Source organism: Carcharodon carcharias, chromosome 2, assembly GCF_017639515.1.
Source record: "Carcharodon carcharias isolate sCarCar2 chromosome 2, sCarCar2.pri, whole genome shotgun sequence".
In the NCBI taxonomy this organism is placed as follows: Eukaryota; Metazoa; Chordata; class Chondrichthyes; order Lamniformes; family Lamnidae; genus Carcharodon; species Carcharodon carcharias.
The window spans coordinates 76977230-76992908 of NC_054468.1; the positions used below are offsets into that span (position 1 = coordinate 76977230).

At 47.6% G+C, this 15679-nt stretch overlaps 1 protein-coding gene across 3 annotated transcripts in view; it reads right to left on the reverse strand.

Moving 5' to 3' along the window:
- ppp2r3a (protein phosphatase 2, regulatory subunit B'', alpha) overlaps positions 1-15679 on the reverse strand; it is a 421139-nt gene that overhangs the window by 36220 nt on the left and 369240 nt on the right. The gene's annotated exons all lie outside the window — the stretch shown is intronic.

Below are 15679 nucleotides of genomic sequence, written 5' to 3' on the forward strand. Positions count from 1 at the left end.
CTAAATTGCTTCTGGTGACATGTACAGAGAAGCACAAACTTTCTGAATTCATGCTAAGGAGATTGGGAGTTCTTTGGCATTCACCCTTTGTTTGTTTCTACTTCACTTTACCACTCCTTGGTACACGCTGAACCGCATACATCTCCATATTGTGTTTCCAAACTAAAAATTCCAAAATCTTTTTCAGGAAGTATTAGTGCAGTAGAGTAGGAATCAAATCCTGGAAGGTTAAATCTTTGGGGTGGACGCCCTGAAACTAGTTGCTTTGAGATCTGGGGTATAATCGAAGAAAAAATTAAAGGCTGCAAAAAATATTTTCATTCCCTGCCAGGGTTAAATGGCATTTATTGTCTAGGTGCTTCCACCTCTTTTGCCTCAGATGAATATTGGGCATCTTCTGGCATGACAGAGTACTGAATACGGAAGTACATCAATGTGCAGGGATCCCCAGCGTGTTTGCCCTCTTGAGTCAGCGCCGAATCCTATGGCTGGGTCACGTGAGCCGAATGGATATTGGCCACATCACAAAAGACATGCTCTGTGGCAAGCTTGCTTTTGGCACGAGACCAACAGGTTGCCCACATCTGCGAAGCAAGGATGTCTGCAAGCAACACTTAAAGTTAACCAGGATTGGAGTTGATGCATGGGAAGACCTCACTGCTGACTGGAGTGCCTGAAGACAAGCAGGAAAAGTGTGGAAAAAGCAGAGGACAAAAGAAATGACCAGATGGTGAAGTAGGAAAAAACGTCAGTCAACCTCAGACCAAGGCTATTCGTTAGTGCCAGCTGTAGAAGGGGCTGCCACTCATGAATTGGTCTCTTCGGCCACAATAAATGATGTTCAATACAGAATTGGCGGACTCCCTGGGCGCAGACCATCATCTCCCAAGACTGACAGATGCCAATAATTATAGGTGCTTCTAATTGTTGGAGTTTTCAGGAGCCTCAGAATGGAAGAGAAAACTAGTTTTCACTTGTCCTAACAGGTCTGAGCCAGGTGGAAGATTGCTTGGGAAGCCCATTGGTGTTCTCCTCGGATATAACAGGGGTGGTTTATTCCTGTTTTTTTGTGGGAGTAAAATTAAGTGGAGAAGATACATGGGGTTGAAACACAGGGGAATTGAGTTCCACCCTAAGGTGCACCAGTCCTCCAACTCCCCCATAGCTCCTGTGGGACCACCACCCTGCAAAACCGCACCCCCCCCCCCCCCCCCCCCCCCCCCCCCCCCACTAACCCCCAAACTGGAATTTCTAACATTCTTTTATTTTAGTTAACGAGTCTGCAAGGAGACATTGTGTAGAAATTGGATCTTGATGCACCTATTTTCTGGGTGGAAAAGGAACCAACTTTGATGCGCAAAATCCTGCGGCCTACATTAAGGGACATACCATCAGGTCACTGCTGGTGAGTCAAGGGCCCGATATTAATTTTTTCAAATATAACAGCTGTTTGTCTGTGTGTGAGAGGTGAGGTAGCTTGTCTAAATTATTGAAATCTGGGACCCAATTTTGAGGATCCTGGCTGGGGTTCATCTTGAGTGCGGAGCAGGAAATATCAACTTGATTGGTTCCTTTACATCACTCTTAAAGTGCTTGTATTAGGTTATCAGATTGACACTCATGGGTGAATCCAAAATTTGCCTTCAGATCCAGATATGTTTCTGAATGCCCTACTATGACAAATGAAATATTGGATTGTGTTCTATTCTGACAGCTTTTGCAGCACAACTTTATTTTTATTTGTTCGTAAGATGTCAGGGTCTCAAGCAAGGCCAACATTGTTTCCATCCTACTTGTCCTTGAGAAGGTGGTGGTGAACCACTTTCTTGAACTGCTGCAGTTCATCTATTGTGGGTATTCCCACCATACTGCTAGGTAGGAAGTTCTGGGATTTTGACCTACTCCAATAAAAGAACAGAGATATAGTTCAGAGCCAGGATAGTTTATGAGTTGGAGGGAGCTTAAAGCTGGTAGCATTCCCATGTGCCTTGCTGCCCTCATCATTTTAGAGCTTGGAGGTCGCAGAGTTGTAAGATGCTGTCAAAGGAGCCTTGGTGAGTTGCTGCAGAGCATCTTGTAGATGGTATGCAATACTGTGACTGTGTGCTGGTGTTGGATGGAGTGAATGTTTAAGGTGATGATTAGGGTGCCAATCAAGTGGGCTGGTTTGTCATGGATGGTATCAAGCTTGTTGAGTGCTGTTGGAGCTGCACTCATCCAGGCAGGTGGAGAGTATTCCATCACACTCCTGACTTGTGCTTGTAAATGGCAGAAAGACTTTGGGGACTCAGGAAGTGAGCTACTTGCTGCAAATTCCCTGCCTTGATGTCACTGCTCTTGCAGCCACTGTATTTATATGGCAGGTCCAATTAGGACCAACATCCCCTAGATGTTGATGATTGGGGACTCAGCCATGGTTGTGATTGAATGTCAAGGAGATAATGGTTAGACATTCTCTTACTGGAGATGGTCATTGTCTAGTACGTATGTTACTTCCCCTATTCAGCCCAAACTTGAATGTTGTCCAGGTTTTGCTGCATGTGAGTAAGGGGCTACTTCATTATCTGTGCAGTTGTGAAGTGGAACTGAACACTGTGCAATCATCAGCAAACATCCCCATTTCTGACATTGTGATGGTCACCGATGATGTAGCTGAAGATGTTTGGGCCTAGGGCACAATGCCAAAGAACTATGCCCAACCATCTTCAGCTGCCTCATCAATGACCTTCCTTCAATCTTTAAGTCAGAAGTGGGGATGTTCGCTGATGATTGTACAATGTTCAGCACTGCTTGCGACTCCTCAGATATTGGAGCAGGCCATGTACAAATGCAGCAAGACCTGGACAATATCCAGGTTTCGGCTGACAAGTGGCAAGTAACATTCGTGCCACACAAGTGCCAGGCAATGACCATCCCCAACAAGAGAGAATCTAACTATCGCCTCTTGACATTCAATGGCATTACCATCACTGAATCCCCCACTATCAACATCCTGGGGGTTACCATTGACCTGAAAACTGAATGCACTAGCCATATCAATACTGTGACTACAAGAGAAGATCAAAGGCTAGGAATCCTGCGGCGAGTAACTCACGTCCCAACTCCCCAAAGCCTGCCCACCATCTACAAGGCACGAGTCAGGAGTGTGATGAAACACTCTCCACTTTTCTGGATGAGTGCAGCTCCAACAACATTCAAGAAGCTTGACACCATCCAGGACAATGCAGCCCGCTTAATTGGCATCCTATCCACAAATGTTCAGTCCCTCCACCACTGACACACAGTGGCAGCAGTGTGTACCAGCTACAAGATGAACTCACTAAGCCACCTTAGACAGCATTTCCCAAACCCATTACTACCATCTAGAAGGACAAGGGCAGCAGGCACATGGGAACACCACCAACTGGAAGTTCCCCTCCCAGTCACACACCATCCTGACTTTGAACTGTATCGTGTTCCTTCACTGTTGCTGGGGAAAAATCCTGGAACTCTCTCTCTAGCAGCACTGTGGGTGTACCTACACCACATGGGCTGTAGCAGTTCAAGAAGACAGCTCACCTCTACCTTCTCAAGGGCAATTAAGGATGGGCAATAAGTGCTGGCCAAGCTCGCAACACCCACATCCCATGAATGAATAAAAAGAAAACTCCCACAGTGATGTTGTGGGCCTGAGGTGACTGGCTTTCAACAACCACAGCCAGCTTTCTTTGTACTAGGTATGACTCCAGCCAGTGGAGAGTCACCCCCAGGAGGAGGCTGAGATGGATCATCCACTTCGCACTTCTAGATGAAAATGCAAATACATCAGCCTTGCCTTTTGCACTGATGTGCTGGGCTCCACCTTTAATGGATGGGGATGCTTATGGAGCCTCCACCTCATGTTAGTCGTTTGAATGTGCACCGTCATTCATGACTAGATGTGACAGGACTGCGGAGCTTTGATCTGGTCTGTTGCCTGTGGGATCACTTAGAATGTAGAATGCACATAGTCCGATGTTGTAGCTTCACTAAGTTGGCACTTCTTTTATAGGTATACCTGGTGCTGCTTCTGATGTGCTCTTTTTTAACATCCTCATTGAACATAGATAAAAGCAAAATAGTGTGGATGCTGGAAATCTGGAACAAAAACAAAAATTGCTGGAAAAACTCAGCTGGTCTGACAGTATCTGTGAAGTTCTGAAGAAGAGTCATCTGGACTCGAAACATTAACTCTTTCTCTCCACAGATGCTGTCAGACCTGCTGAGTTTTTCCAGCAATTTTTGTTTTTGTCTCATTGAACATAGGTTGGCCCCTTGGCTTAGTGGTACAGGCAGAATGAGGGATATGCTGGGCTTTGATGTTACAGATTGCAGTGAAATATAATTCTGCTGCTGTTGATAGCCCACAGCACCTTCTGTGCTGCTAGATATGGTCTGAACCTATCCCATTTAGCATAGTGGTAAGGTCACACAACATGATAGAGGATGTCCTCAGTGTGATCATGACAATTTTGTAGTTTTAATGGTCACCATTACTGATGCTACTATTTTTTAAATTCTGGATTTATTTAATTAAATAAGTGTTATTCCTCCAGCTGCTGTGGTGGGATTTGAACCTCTAGGTCAGTAGTCCAGCCCTCTGGATTACTAGTTCAGTAATGTAACCACTTTACTACTGTACTCTTAAACAGACTACAAGGACTGTGATAAAATCCTGAAGCTAAAGATAGCAAGCTGGCATGAAAAAACGATGTGACAAGAAATAACAGAACATGGGCTCATATCATAATTCCCCTGTGACCTCTTGATCTCAGGCAAGTTGCTGTTGAGAGTTGTGCTAGTGATCCCAGGGGCTGCACAGCAATGGCTCAGAGGGAAATTCTGGAATGCACAGCTCTTGCTTGCCTCAGTACTGAGGTTTAGAGTATTGGTGGCACAGGCCTAGGATAAGCGCATCCTTCAACTCGGAAATAAGACACGGCCAACAAGTCCCTGGAAAAAGGAAGGCAAGAGGAAAGAAATATCCTGAGGTTGCACTTGCCTAAACTGACCAGCAGGTGTCAGCTGAAATCTAAAGTGAGCAAATTCAGGACAATGAACTGATCTGAATTTAACCCAACGTGAATTATTCAGATTCAGACAAAATTCAGTGCCAACATCCTAATTTTATACTTAACTATGTCAGGTCTCAATTTCCATTTTAATCACAGCAACTTTTCCTCTTTATTTAATGTTTCTGTCAATAACACATGATACAACAATATAGGGATGGGGTGGACTGGAATGTGATAAATATTTTGGTAATTGTGAATGTTTTATTCTAGTTCCAGCAAAAGCTGAACAGCCTCCTCTTTGCAATGTGCTGTAACATGATCAGTGGAAAATTCTACCAGTCCGCAGAGTTTTATTTAACACACTTCACAGCAACATTGTGGAAGATGATCTGTTGTCTGTCGCTGCAGTTAAAGCCCTATTGAAGGACTACTTATAAAAGACCATTTGCTTAACTACATTAAAGCACTCTAGAACCAGTGATAATGGTCTGCTAGCATTAGCAGTCAATCACATGCCTGCCTGTAGCAGTTGCATATTTCTAGCTCCGACGCCATGCCAATTGATGGATATCTAGTCACATTTGTACAAGTCATCAGAAACACCATTCTCAAGTTGACATGCTGAATAATTTACTTGTAAATGTTTTGCAACATATTTAACAGGTGGGGGGATGGTAGTGTTGGGGGAGGGAAGCAGGCAAGTTTTAGCAAAGTAAAATTATGAAGGAGGAGAAAAATGTCAGAGAAACCAAAACAAAAAAAAATTAGCCTGTGTCACTTAATATAAAAGAAACCTTCGAGTGGAATAATGAGGGTCGGACAGCTCAATAAACTACAAGGAAAAACCTTGTGCAGCAATCTGTGCTTCAACAGGTGGAAGAATTTCATATCAGCAGGAATTTTCTTACAGTTTTCACATTTAGCAAAGATATGAGCGCCGGCAGGTGGGCACAGAGCATTTCTCTGACTCTTCTGGCATCCTTCTGTAGGCCCAGGTTTTCTTCCAGCCACATCAGATGGTGGTTGTGGTGGGGGTGGGGGTGGGGCCGATGCTTTACCACTGGAAAACCTTTTGGTGCCATCACTGGTGTGGGGGGGGGAAGCATTCTAACTCTAAATTCCAATTCTAAAACTGACACTTCAGTTCAGTGCTACATTGTTGAAGGTGCTGCCATTCAGGTGGAATATTAAACTCAGCCTTTGTCTCTCTGGGCAGGTGACTGCAAACAATGCAATATTAGAAGAAAAGCAGGGCAGGTCTCCTGGTGAACTGGCCTGAACTTCCTATCAACCAACAAAACTGATTACCTGATCACTGTGGTTTGTAGGTCCTTGCTGTGTATAAATTGGCTGTCATGTTCAAAAGTAACTAATGAGATGTGAAGCGCTTTGGGATGTTCTGAGGCGATAAAAGTGCTACGTCAATGCGAATACTTTCTTTATTACCAGCTCAACCAGCTGAGACAACCTGTTACGCATCAGACTACAACCCATACTGTAACAGTGTATGCATTCTTGAGAGATTGCCCCACTGTGATTAGAAGCTGTATTACAAGGGCCTCCGCTACTAATAGTCATAGTTTCTAAGGATTCTACAGTAAGACTGCAGTCTAGTAAAATTGGTGGACTCCACCACAATCCACACCCATTGCTGGACTGAGATTGATTTTTTTGCATAGATTAACTATAATCCACACCTGGTGGGGCTGAGGGAGGAAGTGAGCTGGCTTTTTTCTCCAAAGTCACCAACACTTGCGTGACCTCACAAGCTCTCTCAAACTCATTATTTGAATCCTCCGGGGTGGATGTAGCTGCGTTAGTGTTTCCAATAATGTCAGGTGCTGGTCTCCCTGTGCTTTTGGAACTGTTAGCTGGTTGAGGTTGTTCAGCTACAAACACAGAGGAGTGACACACGTTACAATGTGCAAGATATGCTTAGAAACAGCGATAACGTTGTTTTTGGGAGTATGCCCACGTAAGAGTTAGTGGGTGAGTAGAGGGAAAGGGCAAAGCAAAAGCAGGATGGTGCTCATTTTGGAGACCTCTGGTTTCAGTCTACCCAACTTCAAAGGCAGCAAAGGACAAAACATTTTTTAGCTTTTCTGCAGTTGGCCCTACTCCCTCTGGTTGTAAACCAGCTTATCCTGTAGGTGGAGGAATTGTTGTTTAGATGTTTAAGCTTCAAGAACACATGCAGCAATATCCAGAATTACCTGGAAAAACTCAGCAGGTCTGGCAGCATCGGCGGAGAAGAAAAGAGTTGACGTTTCGAGTCCTCATGACCCTTCGACAGAACTTGTTCTGTCGAAGGGTCATGAGGACTCGAAACGTCAACTCTTTTCTTCTCCGCCGATGCTGCCAGACCTGCTGAGTTTTTCCAGGTAATTCTGTTTTTGTTTTGGATTTCCAGCATCCGCAGTTTTTTTGTTTTTATGCAGCAATATCCAGTTCATCTTGCAGTTCATTCAATGCATTTGGTAAAAGAGCATGTTTGTTGAAGATGAGTTTTGTTAGCAGGGTGAGAAACTATATTAAAATCTATGTGACATAAAGTTGAGTTATAAATTGCAGCTTGAATGGGTGCAATGCTTCCAGTGGGATTGTGCATGGCAAACATGGAATAAACTTCGGCTCATCCGACGCCTCAACAAGAAACTTTTTCTCTTTCTCTCAAGTGCTAAGGAACGCAAGCTCCAACAACTCATCGACACCAACACCCATCTAGGACCCTCCACCCCTGCCTGTCCCTCCGTCCCCACCCCATCTTCCAATCCCAACCCCAGCCGTGTATTCACTATACCCCCTGACCTTCCCCTCTCCGATGCTGAACGTTCAGTGCTCAGCAAAGGACTTAGTTTCATACCCTTACGCCCTCACCTCAATGAATTTCGGGCTCGGCATGATACTGAACTCTTCTTCCGCCGTCTTCGTCTCCGGGCTCACTTCTTTGGGCAGGAGTCCTCTCCCAGTTCAACGGATCCTTTTACCCATCTTCAATATTCTCCCTCCACCTGGACCCCTCCCTCTGGATTCTTACCTTCTCTCGATCTTTTCATTGAGAACTGTCGGCGCGACATTAGTCGTCTCAATTTCTCTGCTCCTCTCACCCATTCTAACCTGTCTCTCTCTGAACTTACTGCACTCCATTCTCTCAGGTCCAACCCTGACATTGTCATCAAACCCGCTGACAAGGGTGGTGCTGTTGTTGTCTGGCGCACTGACCTCTACCACGCGGAGGCTGAGCGTCAACTCGCAGACACTTCCTCCTACCTCTCCCTGGACCATGACCCCACCACTGAACATCAAGCCATTGTTTCCAGGACTGTCACTGACCTCATCTCCTCTGGGGATCTCCCTCCCACAGCTTCCAACCTGATAGTTGCCCAACCTCGGACGGCCCGCTTCTATCTCCTACCCAAAATCCACAAACAGAACTGCCCCGGTAGACCGATCGTCTCAGCTTGCTCCTGCCCCACAGAACTCATTTCTCGTTATCTTGACTCCCTTCTCTCTCCCCTTGTCCAGTCCCTTCCCACCTACATCCGTGATTCCTCTGACACCTTACGTCACATCAACAATTTCCAGTTCCCTGGCCCCTACCGCTTCCTCTTCACCATGGACGTCCAATCCCTCTACACCTCCATCCCCCACCAGGATGGTCTGAGGGCCCTTAGCTTCTTCCTCGAACAGAGGCCCGAACAATCCCCATCCACCACTACTCTCCTCCGTCTGGCTGAACTTGTTCTCACGCTGAACAATTTCTCCTTCAACTCCTCTCACTTCCTCCAAATAAAAGGTGTGGCTATGGGTACCCGCATGGGCCCCAGCTATGCCTGTCTCTTTATGGGGTATGTGGAACATTCCTTGTTGCAGTCCTACTCCGGCCCCCTTCCACAACTCTTTCTCCGGTACATCGATGATTATTTCGGTGCTGCTTCATGCTCTCGTCAGGACTTGGAAAAATTTATTAATTTTGCTTCCAATCTCCACCCCTCCATCATTTTCACGTGGTCCATCTCTGACACTTCCCTTCCCTTCCTTGACCTCTCTGTCTCAATCTCTGGTGATAGACTGTCCACCAATATCCATTACAAACCCACCGACACCCACAGCTATCTCGACTACAGCTCCTCACACCCCACTTCCTGTAAGGACTCCATCCCATTCTCTCAGTTCCTTCGCCTCCGTCGCATCTGTTCCGATGATGCTACATTCAAAAACAGTTCCTCTGACATGTCCTCCTTCTTCCTTAACCGAGGTTTTCCACCCACGGTCGTTGACAGGGCCCTCAACCGTGTCCGGCCCATCTCCCGCGCATCCGCCCTCACTCCTTCTCCTCCCTCCCAGAAACATGATAGGGTCCCCCTTGTCCTCACTTATCACCCCACCAGCCTCCGCATTCAAAGGATCATCCTCCGCCATTTCCGCCAACTCCAGCATGATGCCACTACCAAACACATCTTCCCTTCACCCCCCTTATCGGCATTCCGTAGGGATCGCTCCCTCCGGGACACCCTGGTCCACTCCTCCATCACCCCCTACTCCTCAACCCCCTCCTATGGCACAACCCCTTGCCCACGCAAAAGATGCAACACCTGCCCCTTCACTTCCTCTCTCCTCACCGTCCAAGGACCCAAACACTCCTTTCAAGTGAAGCAGCATTTCACTTGCATTTCCCCCAACTTAGTCTACTGCATTCGTTGCTCCCAATGTGGTCTCCTCTACATTGGAGAGACCAAACGTAAACTGGGCGACCGCTTTGCAGAACACCTGCGGTCTGTCCGCAAGAATGACCCAAACCTCCCTGTCGCTTGCCATTTTAACACTCCACCCTGCTCTCTTGCCCACATGTCTGTCCTTGGCTTGCTGCATTGTTCCAGTGAAGCCCAACGCAAACTGGAGGAACAACACCTCATCTTCCGACTAGGGACTTTACAGCCTTCCGGACTGAATATTGAATTCAACAACTTTAGGTCGTGAGTCCCCTCCCCCATCCCCACCCCCTTTCTGTTTCCCCCTTCTCTTTTTTTTTTTCCCAATAAATTATAAAGATTTTCCTTTTCCCACCTATTTCCATTATATAAAATAAAAAAAAAAAAACCCACTAGAGCTATACCTTGAGTGCCCTACCATCCATTCTTAATTAGCACATTCGTTTAGATAATATCACCAACTTTATCTTTAACACCTATGTGTTCTATTGTACTATTGTTGTTGACATCTTTTGATATTCTGCTTCTATCACTGCTTGTTTGTCGCTACAACCACACCAACCCCCTCCACCTCTCTGTCTCTCTATCTCTCCGCCCCCCACACACACACCTTAAACCAGCTTATATTTCAGCTCTTTCCTGGACTCGAACTCAAGTTCTGTCGAAGGGTCATGAGGACTCGAAACGTCAACTCTTTTCTTCTCCGCCGATGCTGCCAGACCTGCTGAGTTTTTCCAGGTAATTCTGTTTTTGTTTTGGATTTCCAGCATCCGCAGTTTTTTTGTTTTTATCTCTGTGTTTAATTGACTGCCACTGCTCTTCAAGAAATGCCTACCTCCTTGAAGAAGTTCTGTTCCTCTCTGCGACAAGATTTCCGGATTTCTCTGTTGCCTTGTTCACCTTCATTGCTTTCCATTTCTCTCCTAGTGTTTGACAAGGTGTTTACTAAAACCCGCTTTCACAGCCATATCTCCTTTCTCAGTGACTGTCTCCGTCTCCGACTTACCCCACATGGATTTCAACTGAAATTCCACCCCTCATGTTTCGAACCCACCCAGGATTACAGGTATCTCCGGGACATAAAACGTTTCTCGGACTGCTGTTCCCGTCACATTCTGAAATCCACTCTCAGTGCCATGCGCCGCCATATGAACACACTCGACCTCTCCCTCCAGCAGCACCGCCGTACCCTTTTTCAAAGCTGCGCGTGCCCCCAGTTTCATTTTATCCTTCGGCTCATCCGACGCCTCAACAAGAAACTTTTTCTCTTTCTCTCAAGTGCTAAGGAACGCAAGCTCCAACAACTCATCGACACCAACACCCATCTAGGACCCTCCACCCCTGCCTGTCCCTCCGTCCCCACCCCATCTTCCAATCCCAACCCCAGCCGTGTATTCACTATACCCCCTGACCTTCCCCTCTCCGATGCTGAACGTTCAGTGCTCAGCAAAGGACTTAGTTTCATACCCTTACGCCCTCACCTCAATGAATTTCGGGCTCGGCATGATACTGAACTCTTCTTCCGCCGTCTTCGTCTCCGGGCTCACTTCTTTGGGCAGGAGTCCTCTCCCAGTTCAACGGATCCTTTTACCCATCTTCAATATTCTCCCTCCACCTGGACCCCTCCCTCTGGATTCTTACCTTCTCTCGATCTTTTCATTGAGAACTGTCGGCGCGACATTAGTCGTCTCAATTTCTCTGCTCCTCTCACCCATTCTAACCTGTCTCTCTCTGAACTTACTGCACTCCATTCTCTCAGGTCCAACCCTGACATTGTCATCAAACCCGCTGACAAGGGTGGTGCTGTTGTTGTCTGGCGCACTGACCTCTACCACGCGGAGGCTGAGCGTCAACTCGCAGACACTTCCTCCTACCTCTCCCTGGACCATGACCCCACCACTGAACATCAAGCCATTGTTTCCAGGACTGTCACTGACCTCATCTCCTCTGGGGATCTCCCTCCCACAGCTTCCAACCTGATAGTTGCCCAACCTCGGACGGCCCGCTTCTATCTCCTACCCAAAATCCACAAACAGAACTGCCCCGGTAGACCGATCGTCTCAGCTTGCTCCTGCCCCACAGAACTCATTTCTCGTTATCTTGACTCCCTTCTCTCTCCCCTTGTCCAGTCCCTTCCCACCTACATCCGTGATTCCTCTGACACCTTACGTCACATCAACAATTTCCAGTTCCCTGGCCCCTACCGCTTCCTCTTCACCATGGACGTCCAATCCCTCTACACCTCCATCCCCCACCAGGATGGTCTGAGGGCCCTTAGCTTCTTCCTCGAACAGAGGCCCGAACAATCCCCATCCACCACTACTCTCCTCCGTCTGGCTGAACTTGTTCTCACGCTGAACAATTTCTCCTTCAACTCCTCTCACTTCCTCCAAATAAAAGGTGTGGCTATGGGTACCCGCATGGGCCCCAGCTATGCCTGTCTCTTTATGGGGTATGTGGAACATTCCTTGTTGCAGTCCTACTCCGGCCCCCTTCCACAACTCTTTCTCCGGTACATCGATGATTATTTCGGTGCTGCTTCATGCTCTCGTCAGGACTTGGAAAAATTTATTAATTTTGCTTCCAATCTCCACCCCTCCATCATTTTCACGTGGTCCATCTCTGACACTTCCCTTCCCTTCCTTGACCTCTCTGTCTCAATCTCTGGTGATAGACTGTCCACCAATATCCATTACAAACCCACCGACACCCACAGCTATCTCGACTACAGCTCCTCACACCCCACTTCCTGTAAGGACTCCATCCCATTCTCTCAGTTCCTTCGCCTCCGTCGCATCTGTTCCGATGATGCTACATTCAAAAACAGTTCCTCTGACATGTCCTCCTTCTTCCTTAACCGAGGTTTTCCACCCACGGTCGTTGACAGGGCCCTCAACCGTGTCCGGCCCATCTCCCGCGCATCCGCCCTCACTCCTTCTCCTCCCTCCCAGAAACATGATAGGGTCCCCCTTGTCCTCACTTATCACCCCACCAGCCTCCGCATTCAAAGGATCATCCTCCGCCATTTCCGCCAACTCCAGCATGATGCCACTACCAAACACATCTTCCCTTCACCCCCCTTATCGGCATTCCGTAGGGATCGCTCCCTCCGGGACACCCTGGTCCACTCCTCCATCACCCCCTACTCCTCAACCCCCTCCTATGGCACAACCCCTTGCCCACGCAAAAGATGCAACACCTGCCCCTTCACTTCCTCTCTCCTCACCGTCCAAGGACCCAAACACTCCTTTCAAGTGAAGCAGCATTTCACTTGCATTTCCCCCAACTTAGTCTACTGCATTCGTTGCTCCCAATGTGGTCTCCTCTACATTGGAGAGACCAAACGTAAACTGGGCGACCGCTTTGCAGAACACCTGCGGTCTGTCCGCAAGAATGACCCAAACCTCCCTGTCGCTTGCCATTTTAACACTCCACCCTGCTCTCTTGCCCACATGTCTGTCCTTGGCTTGCTGCATTGTTCCAGTGAAGCCCAACGCAAACTGGAGGAACAACACCTCATCTTCCGACTAGGGACTTTACAGCCTTCCGGACTGAATATTGAATTCAACAACTTTAGGTCGTGAGTCCCCTCCCCCATCCCCACCCCCTTTCTGTTTCCCCCTTCTCTTTTTTTTTTTCCCAATAAATTATAAAGATTTTCCTTTTCCCACCTATTTCCATTATATAAAATAAAAAAAAACCCACTAGAGCTATACCTTGAGTGCCCTACCATCCATTCTTAATTAGCACATTCGTTTAGATAATATCACCAACTTTATCTTTAACACCTATGTGTTCTATTGTACTATTGTTGTTGACATCTTTTGATATTCTGCTTCTATCACTGCTTGTTTGTCGCTACAACCACACCAACCCCCTCCACCTCTCTGTCTCTCTATCTCTCCGCCCCCCACACACACACCTTAAACCAGCTTATATTTCAGCTCTTTCCTGGACTCGAACTCAAGTTCTGTCGAAGGGTCATGAGGACTCGAAACGTCAACTCTTTTCTTCTCCGCCGATGCTGCCAGACCTGCTGAGTTTTTCCAGGTAATTCTGTTTTTGTTTTGGATTTCCAGCATCCGCAGTTTTTTTGTTTTTATCTCTGTGTTTAATTGACTGCCACTGCTCTTCAAGAAATGCCTACCTCCTTGAAGAAGTTCTGTTCCTCTCTGCGACAAGATTTCCGGATTTCTCTGTTGCCTTGTTCACCTTCATTGCTTTCCATTTCTCTCCTAGTGTTTGACAAGGTGTTTACTAAAACCCGCTTTCACAGCCATATCTCCTTTCTCAGTGACTGTCTCCGTCTCCGACTTACCCCACATGGATTTCAACTGAAATTCCACCCCTCATGTTTCGAACCCACCCAGGATTACAGGTATCTCCGGGACATAAAACGTTTCTCGGACTGCTGTTCCCGTCACATTCTGAAATCCACTCTCAGTGCCATGCGCCGCCATATGAACACACTCGACCTCTCCCTCCAGCAGCACCGCCGTACCCTTTTTCAAAGCTGCGCGTGCCCCCAGTTTCATTTTATCCTTCGGCTCATCCGACGCCTCAACAAGAAACTTTTTCTCTTTCTCTCAAGTGCTAAGGAACGCAAGCTCCAACAACTCATCGACACCAACACCCATCTAGGACCCTCCACCCCTGCCTGTCCCTCCGTCCCCACCCCATCTTCCAATCCCAACCCCAGCCGTGTATTCACTATACCCCCTGACCTTCCCCTCTCCGATGCTGAACGTTCAGTGCTCAGCAAAGGACTTAGTTTCATACCCTTACGCCCTCACCTCAATGAATTTCGGGCTCGGCATGATACTGAACTCTTCTTCCGCCGTCTTCGTCTCCGGGCTCACTTCTTTGGGCAGGAGTCCTCTCCCAGTTCAACGGATCCTTTTACCCATCTTCAATATTCTCCCTCCACCTGGACCCCTCCCTCTGGATTCTTACCTTCTCTCGATCTTTTCATTGAGAACTGTCGGCGCGACATTAGTCGTCTCAATTTCTCTGCTCCTCTCACCCATTCTAACCTGTCTCTCTCTGAACTTACTGCACTCCATTCTCTCAGGTCCAACCCTGACATTGTCATCAAACCCGCTGACAAGGGTGGTGCTGTTGTTGTCTGGCGCACTGACCTCTACCACGCGGAGGCTGAGCGTCAACTCGCAGACACTTCCTCCTACCTCTCCCTGGACCATGACCCCACCACTGAACATCAAGCCATTGTTTCCAGGACTGTCACTGACCTCATCTCCTCTGGGGATCTCCCTCCCACAGCTTCCAACCTGATAGTTGCCCAACCTCGGACGGCCCGCTTCTATCTCCTACCCAAAATCCACAAACAGAACTGCCCCGGTAGACCGATCGTCTCAGCTTGCTCCTGCCCCACAGAACTCATTTCTCGTTATCTTGACTCCCTTCTCTCTCCCCTTGTCCAGTCCCTTCCCACCTACATCCGTGATTCCTCTGACACCTTACGTCACATCAACAATTTCCAGTTCCCTGGCCCCTACCGCTTCCTCTTCACCATGGACGTCCAATCCCTCTACACCTCCATCCCCCACCAGGATGGTCTGAGGGCCCTTAGCTTCTTCCTCGAACAGAGGCCCGAACAATCCCCATCCACCACTACTCTCCTCCGTCTGGCTGAACTTGTTCTCACGCTGAACAATTTCTCCTTCAACTCCTCTCACTTCCTCCAAATAAAAGGTGTGGCTATGGGTACCCGCATGGGCCCCAGCTATGCCTGTCTCTTTATGGGGTATGTGGAACATTCCTTGTTGCAGTCCTACTCCGGCCCCCTTCCACAACTCTTTCTCCGGTACATCGATGATTATTTCGGTGCTGCTTCATGCTCTCGTCAGGACTTGGAAAAATTTATTAATTTTGCTTCCAATCTCCACCCCTCCATCATTTTCACGTGGTCCATCT